Source organism: Melopsittacus undulatus, chromosome 18 (assembly GCF_012275295.1).
Source record: "Melopsittacus undulatus isolate bMelUnd1 chromosome 18, bMelUnd1.mat.Z, whole genome shotgun sequence".
Classification (NCBI taxonomy): Eukaryota; Metazoa; Chordata; class Aves; order Psittaciformes; family Psittaculidae; genus Melopsittacus; species Melopsittacus undulatus.
Window position 1 is genome coordinate 1,560,494 of NC_047544.1, and position 9,746 is coordinate 1,570,239.

Genomic DNA, 9,746 nt, shown 5'->3' on the forward strand with positions numbered 1-9,746 from the left:
TCACTGCCAGCTTCTCTTATTGAGGTACTTCTCATTGTCTGCTGCCTCCTGTCCCTCTGGCTTGTTGTAGGTTAAAGGGCTGAAGTGGATGCAGCTTTGCTTGCCTGTTCCATGTTTTCTCAAAGCTTCTTTCTCAGGACACTGAGTTTCTCTATGCCTTAGTTTCCCATTCCAAAACGAGTACAATAGCTCTTATTCCTTCTTCTGTCCTTTGCCTTTCATACAATTGAAGTTGGAAGCTCCTTGGGGGTAATGAAAGTTCTCACTGTGCCAGTATAGAGTGCTTATAAATGTGCTGTAATCTTGTCCCGGGCTTCTAAACCCTACTGCAATGGAAATAATATAGTGAAGAAGAGTCTGGAAAGCAGTTGGGATTCAATGACGACCTCTGTAATGCATGTTCCCTGTATCACCACAGGGAACAAATCAATCAAAGAACAAGAAGTAAGGAAATAAAGAGGCTCAACAAAGTTCCCTTAAGGAAAAGACCTCACTGAAGTCTCACCAAGAAAGCAGCAAAGGAGGCAATCTTCTTTCCTTCCTCAATAGAGGATAATGCACTTGGTTTTCCTGACAAATTCAATAAGGTTCACCACTCCTGAACGCTTCGGAGCTTTGTTATCCATAGATTTGAAACCCTTTGTCCAGCCTTTGCTATTTACAGCTCTCTGAAACGGGGTTTCACAGGAGACAGATCCTGTTTGTACAAACCCTGGGTTAAAAAGCACAGTGTCTCTGTTATAATATGATTGGAATGGGTCATTTCTTGCCACACACAGGAATTCAAAGGGGGATGCCCTATTTGTAAGAGGGTGGAGATAAAAGGTGCTGGAGTCTGATGGTTGAAATGCAATGTAATTAAGCTCTCTGCTTCTTTATGGCAGCCTGGAGTTTGTTTTGCCATCTGACAAATCATTATTAGACCAGTGATTTCTGATGAACATGGGCTAGGAAATGGTGTCAATTAGAACTGTGTAGGACTCTGTTATTTCAGTCTATTACCTGTAAATGAGTTATTCAAGGACAAGAAGTTCCACTGATAAAAGGCCAAAAATCAATAGGTAAGATTGTTGAGATTCATTCGGAGTTCCTAATGGATTTCCCCCCCACTGAGGTCTCCAAAAGCTTTTGCAGACTATTTTAGACCTAAATGGGAGTTTCTTAGGGCCAAACTTGTGAGTTTTACTTTTGTAAATCCTTAGTTTTTGCATTAAGCTTGTAAAGAAGCTTCAAACTTTTGAGTCATTGGGGTAAATGATGGCAGCTGTAAAACCACACTGGACTTTCCTTAGCAGACATCACAGGGAGTTTTCCGGATGCAGCACACTGATGGAGGGGCTAATTCAGGTTGATATGGATGGGATTGTGTGTGTCAAAGATCAGGATGCTGTTGTGCAAGGAGACTCATTCAATCAGAGAGATTCTCATTTAAATAGAGAGGAAAAGACAATAGCATTCTCATTTTCTAGCTGGGGATGAGGAACCAAAATGCTTTGCTATGGGGGATGTTGCAGCAGGCTCCAAAGCTGAGCAGGATTATTCCTGTGGTTGTAAAGAGCAGGTCCCACCATTAGGCTTTGGTTCCGAGGCACCACTGCCTTCGAAGCGAAGGGGCAAAGAGCTTCATTGTACTGCATCCAAAAGGGAGAGGAATAGAAAACATCATTCCAAGTTGTGGAGGGAATGGTGAGAGCTGTCAGGATGGGATTCCTGAGTGCTGAGGCCCAGACGTGGGCTCATTCCAGCATTACAGTCATTACCTACATGTAAGTAAATAGGGTTTCTTCTGAAGCCCATCTTCTACACACAGATGTGAGGTGCAATGGGCAGAGAAGCCATTCCAGGCTTAGCTTTGACTGTTTGCTTGCTAAGCAGTGTGAAGTGAGGTTACCTGAAGACTGGAGAAGGGTTGAGCATCCTTGAAGAGTCTTTGCTCAGTCTTTTTCATCTGAGCAGAACAGGCCCCTCAGGATGCTAGGAGAAATCTGCTGACTCCAGTCTTCTCCTACCAGCGTTTGACACTGATGCCCCTCAAGTTCCTCATTTCCTTTCACCTCTCCCTGCTGAGCCAGCACTTCCTGGCTCTCCATCCACCCACCTTTCATTGTGGCTGGTCGGAAGCTTAAGAGCCATCATCTGCATCTCCAAGCCCATCAATTAGTTTCTGTTTCCAGCAAGGAATCCTGTCTGTCTCTTCAGGCCCATCCATCATCTCTGGCTCTTTGTGGAGCTGCAGTCATCCATCCTGCCTCAGTACTGGGGCTGCAGTGGTGGGCAGGGAGGTTGCTGTGCCAGATATCAATACTTCTGCCTTTCTTCCTCTTTCTTCAGGGGGCTCAAACCACTTGGGATGAGCTTCTTTCTCCTGCAGTTCTAGCTGAGTCCTTCTTATGCTGGGCAAGGAACCCCATGTGGGATGCTGTGTGGTGGCGCTGATACCAAATAGGCTTTGGCAGCAGCTCTGCCTCCACAATGGGGAACAGCACAGACAAGAAACCCTCTCCAACAGGCAGTGTCATCCGTCAGATCTCAAATGGTGTGTGTCTAATTAATTAAGCACATAGTAGACCTAATTAAATGGGAAACAATGCCCAAAGTGGATGCTGTTATTTCTGTCACTCATTGGTGTCGTGCTGCTGGGGGGGATGCTCAAGTGCTACTGTGGGGTTTAGGAGTGTGTAAATCCTTTGCTAGGGTTCAGGAGAGTATGAGGAGATGCTGTCAAATGTCCTTCCATCTGGAAGTCCCAATATCTGGGATATGTGAAGACATTGTCACTATAGAGAGGTGTCCCCACACCCCGATCCCTATGGGAACCTCTTGTTTTGAGCAGGGCTCACACTGCCTTTGGAGCGACAGCAAGGCTGTGACACTGCTCGAGGGGAGGAAGGTTACCATCACATCCTCTGCCTCACACACAGAGGTGCAAGCAGAGAAGGAGCAGATAAGACAAGCGTAGCGAGGCGTATTTCTCATTAAATACAGCAACTGGAAGCACAGCTCCTGGAAAAGGGAGCTCATTTATCATATCTTATGGATGACACTGTGTTTTATTACCTCCGGGGCTGCAGGTAAACTTCTGTCTCGCTGAGTAACACATGGAATTGGAGAGTTGTAGTTGCTGAGGTTTCAGCTCCTGCTTCAATCCCTGTCTGCTCCTGTTAATTGTGTGCTGTGATTTGGTGCAGCATCAGCTGAGCTTCTTGGGACAAAGCTCTCTCTGTGCCCCATGGTGCCTCCTTTCCCATGTGCAGAGACCTCCTTTGCCTTCATGGGTATGACTTATGGACCACGACACTTTGGAATTGCCCCTCTCCCCCCTTGCCTGCTCTCTTGCCTCAAGCCCATCCATACAGAAAGTGATTTGTCAGTGCTGACATGTGCAAGACTGACAGTAGCTGCTGCAGCATCTCTTTCTTTCTTTCACAGATAGCAGCAGCTACAAATTTAGGCCTTTTCAGTGAAGTTCCTGACAGTCTCTGTCCTATTAAATTTGGGGGGGAATCTTATATTGAAAAGTTATCAGTTCATGACTAAATGTTCCACTAACATCTCATTCCTATCAGCTGTTGGGCTTCGCAGGCATTAGCATGCCCACGCAGTTGTACAGCCTGTGCAAATGTGTGGAAACAGGCTGAATAGAACAGACCACTGCTAACCCATCTGATGTTCAGTCCCAGTTTGTGCTGCTGTTCACAGCTGGGCAGCTCACATCACTGTGCATCCTTCTGCTAGCACAGCTGAACCCAGGGGGGTTTGCCATCTCTGCTGCAGAGGCTCCAGCTCATTGAGGAGCACCTCTGCAACCCAAAAGCATGGGAGCCCTTTGGGGTTCAGCTCTGGAGGCTGTTCCATCGTGTCACCTTATTTGGCTTGATAAAGGGAGAAGGATGAAGTAGTGATGGTGATTTCTTTACCAGAGATCCTGCCTGCGTCAGTGCCCTCCAGAAGGGACACCCAAATCTCACCCTGGCAGTACATGAAACACATCTCTTTTTAAAGCTCATATATGAATGCATGTTTCAGTCTAGGTGATGCAGAGCGGCCAACAGCAAAGCTTGTCAGCATCAAAGGCTGACAAAAAGCTGTCTCTTTGCATGTTAATGCCTCGAGGTGTGTTAATTTGCTTGAGATGTTTTCTAACCTTGTGTGTTCCTCAATCTTCCCTGATTTGTATATCAAATGCACAGCTTGTATTTATGCTGTCACTTCACACATCTTACACCTTCGCATGTGAAACACCTGATTCCTTCTTTCCTAGGGTGCAGTCGGATTGATTGCTCCCTTTTCCCTGTGCCTAGGATTCACACAGGCAGGGAGCTGTTCTTCCTTTGCATTAAGCCTTGGGCTAGCCCAAGCTTTGCCCTGCTTATTGCTTCCTAAACATACCTAAACATTTCCACACCACAGAAATGGCCATCTAAATGATGGCCAGATCAAAGTGGTACAAGGTAAGGTGATGATGAGCCCACTATAGAGCTTCACTGGCTGTCTCTGTTCTAAAGCCCAACCTTTTTTAATGTTCAAGATGACAATGATCTGCTCTTTAGTAGTGTTGTTATAGTCAGTCAAGTTAGAGTAGTATAGTCAGTAGTTTAGTTGGAGTACTCATGGCTGGTACTCTTCATTGGACAACCATCCTGCTGCTGTGTCTGAGGGGTTGGTACTTATGGCACTGACCCTCATGCAATGGAGATACAAGAGGCTGGAGAAACAGTGGTGATAACTTCTTCATGGCTCAGTTCACGTGTTCTTACAGCTTCCTGGTGAGGGTGAATTACGAAGGCAGAAGAGGTCTTCGTGCACCAGCTGCAGCCCCCTTGGAAGTGGGAAACTGTAGGGGATGATGATAAATTGATGAGGCAAAACATCAGCCCCTGGTGGGCTTTCTGGTTAAAACTTCACTGCTGGTAAGTGTCATGTGGAAGGGCATCACTCTCTGCATGCCATATAAAACCTCTGAGGTCTCAGAATGCTACATAAACCAGGCAGAAAAATCTGTCCTTGCATTCAGTGTGATAAAGCACAAATCAGTTCTACTGATGGGAAACGCCTGCCCAAAAGGGGTTTGTGAGCCAGGTGATAGGAGCTATGGGAGGTGGCCTTTAAAGCACCAGGACATCATGTCTGAATAGTGGATGGACTCTTCATTAAGCCCTGGTTTTATTGCAGGGAAAGAGCTTGTCCATGGATTTGATAGAAAACACAGTGGAATGGATAACAGAGTAATTACTGTATTGTTGCTTATCATTATTACAGCAGGTCACAAGGAGGACACGACAGACCGGGTACCATAAAGGTCACATTTGTAGTTTTAATGGCTTGGATTTGCTCTCTTGACCAAGGTCAAAGATGGGTTTAGTGCCTGTAAAAAGATTTGGTGTCGTTTCATCTTCTTGTTTCGTAAGGAAATGTGTCCTGCAGGTAGAAATGAAACCATTTGTTGTTCTTTATTATCACATCTCTGCAGCAAATACCCAGGTTATTGGTAGCACTTACAAAAAGCTGGATTTCTTCCTTGACTCTATTCAGTGCTGAGACTCAAGCAGAGCTTAGATGATTTCTAACTCTTATATGAATATAACATGCAAGTGGCTTTCTCTCTAAGCTGTCAGTTTGCCAATCTCAGCTGGGGAGTGGGGAAGTGAATTTTACACATTAGGGGTCTTTATAGTGGGACAAAAGGTGCAGGATAGAGCCTGAAGAAGATGGGTTTGGGGCTTCTTTTCCTGCCCTTGAGGGTTTTGCTACATCCTCCCAGGAATAAAGAATCGGGTGTTAGAGCAGAGGGGACCAGGAGGAATAAAGGAACCTGAGTGGCCGTTCCCAGAATCCCTTCTCCATCACCTCAATAAGCTTGTTTCAGTTTGTGCCATTATGCAGAAGTCAAGATCATTTTCAGCCCTTCTGTTCCTATACAGCTATAGAAAAAAAGCCCCTTTCATTCTTCTCTAAGTCTGTTGTTGGACTTGAAATCTTTCATCTCCCCATCCCCTCTCGAGTGGCTACGGGGAGCCCAGGAAACACTTTTTGTTCTAGGAACAGTCTTTTAAATGGAAACTAAACCGTATGACCAAAGGCAAGCTGTGTACTAGCGTTTTAAGGAAATGAAGGCAGGAAAAGCACATTTTCCCCTTGAGGAAACAGTGAAAACACAGGATGCTTCCCTTCATTTTTATTCTAATGCTCTCTCTGTAATAAATATATTGTCTTTTCCCTGCTACGGTTGCTTTGCTCAGCTTTACCACGTCTGACCTGGCTTTGTGGCCTCTTCCCATTGCTGTATCCGTGTCTTCTTCCACACAGCTTTCTCTACCCACTGTATTTCCCCCCTCCTTTAGCATTTCTAAAAGGGCCTGAAACCTTTTAGGGACTGGCCTTTACATAGAGCTGCATGATGGAAGCTGCTTGTGGTTGGTAGTTGGTTGGCTAATGCATAGATCTGGGAGTCCATAGGCACATGCATTGTGCTTTGTTTGACCCAGAATGTGCCAGGACACAGACAGATTTCTCTGCTACAGCCTCAGGTTTCCCTCTATGGAAATCAGGAGCAACAATAGTTCATCTATACCAAGTACTCCAGGAGAAAATCAATGTCTAAAGGCTGAGCTTGGGTCTTTAAAAGCCCATCAACCTCTCCAAACTGGGACTTGGGCACGGAGATCCCCAATGGCCAACCCCATCTGTGTTCTCTGCCTAACCCAGGGATACCACAGTGGTGGCTGCAGTGATTTACAAGGCACCTTCTTGCACACGGAGGGGAATACGTTGTCAGTGAGTTCCCTCTTCATTTGCATTCTTCCAATCTAATCAAACCTTTGTAAACACCAACTCCCTGCAAATAATAATCACCAGCAAGAGACACATTGGCAGGCTAAGGGAAGGGGAATTAAGATGCTTTTCTTTCTCCTATGCTAATCTTTCTGCTAATTATGTTTTATTAATATTATGATGCAGACGCTCCCGTTCTTGTTTCCCCTCATCTTGTCCGTCGTTAAAATCAAATTGCAAATGAATGAGCCCGGTAGTTGACTTAATCACTTAAGCCTCTGACTTTCAGCATTCCCATCAGCAACCCTTACAGTCACAGCAGCGCTTTTTGGCTGGTTTTTGGAGTATTCCTGCGTGCTTATCCCACGGGTGACATTGACAGGTTGTTGTGATGAGGTGGCTGAGTCACCATCAGGAGATGGTTGGGTTTTCTGGGGTTTCTAATAAGGCGCTTTTCATTCCAGAATTGGGGGGGAGGGATCAACCCCTTTTTGTTTTAAAGAATCTAATATTGCAGCTTTTATGTCAGAATTGCCATAGAATAAGGTTATCTTCTTCCCTTTTGATTCTTGAGGGATGCTTTCAAAGGCCTAATCAAAAAGAGATTGGGAGTCTCGAGCTTGGTTCTTCTCTGTAGATGAGCAAGTCCTTGATGAGTTGGTAATTCAGGCTGTCCACAATACCTAATGCAGGATGTTGGGTTTATAGGGATGCATGGCTGGACCCCAGGTCTTCAGATGCAGGCTGGTATCCAAAATCAACATCATTTAGCATATAGGCTATTGACTTGGTTTGGGATGCACTGATGGGTGGCAATGGCTACGCAGGGTACCGCTGCAGCTCTGATAACACATTTTGGGTTGTTTATATGTTATTATTCAGGGGAAAAACCCTGATAAAAGACATGTAAGTGTGAGTCAGGCTGAATTTAGAAGCTTTTCCTCAAGATGTGTTTTGATGGAAGTGCCAGGTTTGATCAGCTTAGTGTATTTCAGGTGGCTCTTGCAAATCCTCCCCCTGGCTTGTCCATCTGTTGATGCTGGTGTGGTTTATTCTCTGGGTTTAATGGAGAAACGAGGATCCCCTTCTCCACTAGAGGCAATGTCTGGTCTTCCATAGCTCGGCAAAGAAATGTCAGCCCTTGAGTTTGTCTTTTCCTTAGACGAAAGCAAAAGAATGCCTTGAGAAGAGAACATATTTCTCGGTTGACAGAAGCTATTTAAATACATAATTATCACTGGGGGGGAGTCATTAGGATGATAGAGGTTTGCTTATAATTCAGAATGACTGTATTGAATTATTAGTTGCATCAGACCCATTTCTAGATCGAGCTTAAAGACAGATCTGTAAGGAAGATGTGGGGGCATACGCTCACCCCCGCTGCAGTTGGGTGATGGTTAAAGTGTGATCCCACCACTCCTAAAACCAGATTGAAATCCGTTGTTAATCCACTTTTCCTGTATTATTTCCCAGGAATTACTGAGCTGAGCCTATGGATCTGTGTTTGCTAGGAGAGGATCCGTTCGAGTCCTGCACGTGCTTAAACACGACTCAGTGTTTGCCAATCATGTTTTAGGGGCTGAAGTGGAGCTGAAGAGGCACAGAGGTCTCCAGCAAAGGACTCTGTCTTCACCCTGGTGGCAAGGGGGGGAGAGCACCTTCATCAGAGTGCTCCTCAGTGCGTTCTCATTCTCTCCTCCACACCGTAAATCCGGATGATGCTGAAGAGTCAAGGAGATGAGCAAGCTGCAAAGAATGGAGCCATTCTTAAGGGAAGGCTTATTCATGGCTGAGGAGCAAAGACTCAGATTAATGTACAAAGAAAAGAACTGATGTCAAGGAAGTGCAGCAACAGTAAAAGCCGAGTTAAACTGAGGCGTGTGGAACCTGTTTCTCGTCTGACACTAACTGCCATAGTCATCAGGTTGCAGGAGTTGACCCTGGAGGGTTCTTATGCAAACAAATTGCTTTATTCATCCTTTTTGGCTGTGCATTTTCCTTTATCTAACCCAGATGGGGGGGTTGCTCTTACATCCAGCTTCTGTCTCATTGCAGAGCTCCCTGGTTTCTGTCTGCACTGAGCTGCGGTCACAAGAAGAGAGCAGTCCCTAACAAAGTTAGAGAGGCAGGGACTCAAAGAGACACGTAATGGAATTGTGCTCCAGAGAAGGTGTATATTGCGATAAATGGCCAACATCCTTGATTAAATTGCCTCCATTGATGGAATGGAGCGTGTGTGTCTTGCCAGAAAACTTGATTTTCCTCCTGCTCTGCACAATATATTTGCTTTCAAAGATGCAAATACTTTTCAAGAGGAGCAATTGAATATGCAGCCTGTCAAACCGACCTAGGGACATTCTCAGCCTGATCTATAGCATAACATGTTGGAACTGGGAACCTCTTCCTGTTACTCATTAATCTTGAAGTGCTGAGAAGAGATGCCCTGTGCAGTGTGACAAAGCACATCAGACACGTACAGCCAAAGAGCAGGAATTAGAGTCACGCCTGGCTCTCCAGCTATTCCCTCAGCACTTCCCTGCACACACCAGCTTTCCATGTATGTTTTCCCCACTGATAGAACAAGTGACGTGGTTGTTTGGGTCAGCTACAACTCAGGTAATTCCTTACAACAAGCTGCACGTACAATTCCAGTTGGTTTTAATTGTGAGTAGGAAAAGATTGCCTTTAAGGAGCAGGATAATCAAGGGGCCTGTGATGTGTATTTTTCAGCCAGACTTGAAGTGGGTGGGTTTTAATATTGTCGTTGCTCATCTTAATTGCAATTACTCTTAATGGTAGCATTCTTCTTTGGTTTCTAGATCATAGCCATGAGTCACTCTTAGGCCAGAAATGACTGTCGGTTGTAAAACAGTTGATGGATGATCAGGGCCAGCATAAGATGATTTGGTCTCAGTCCAGTTCCCAGTAGGCTTGTATCCACATTACAAAAATAGAACATTATTAAATGACCATTG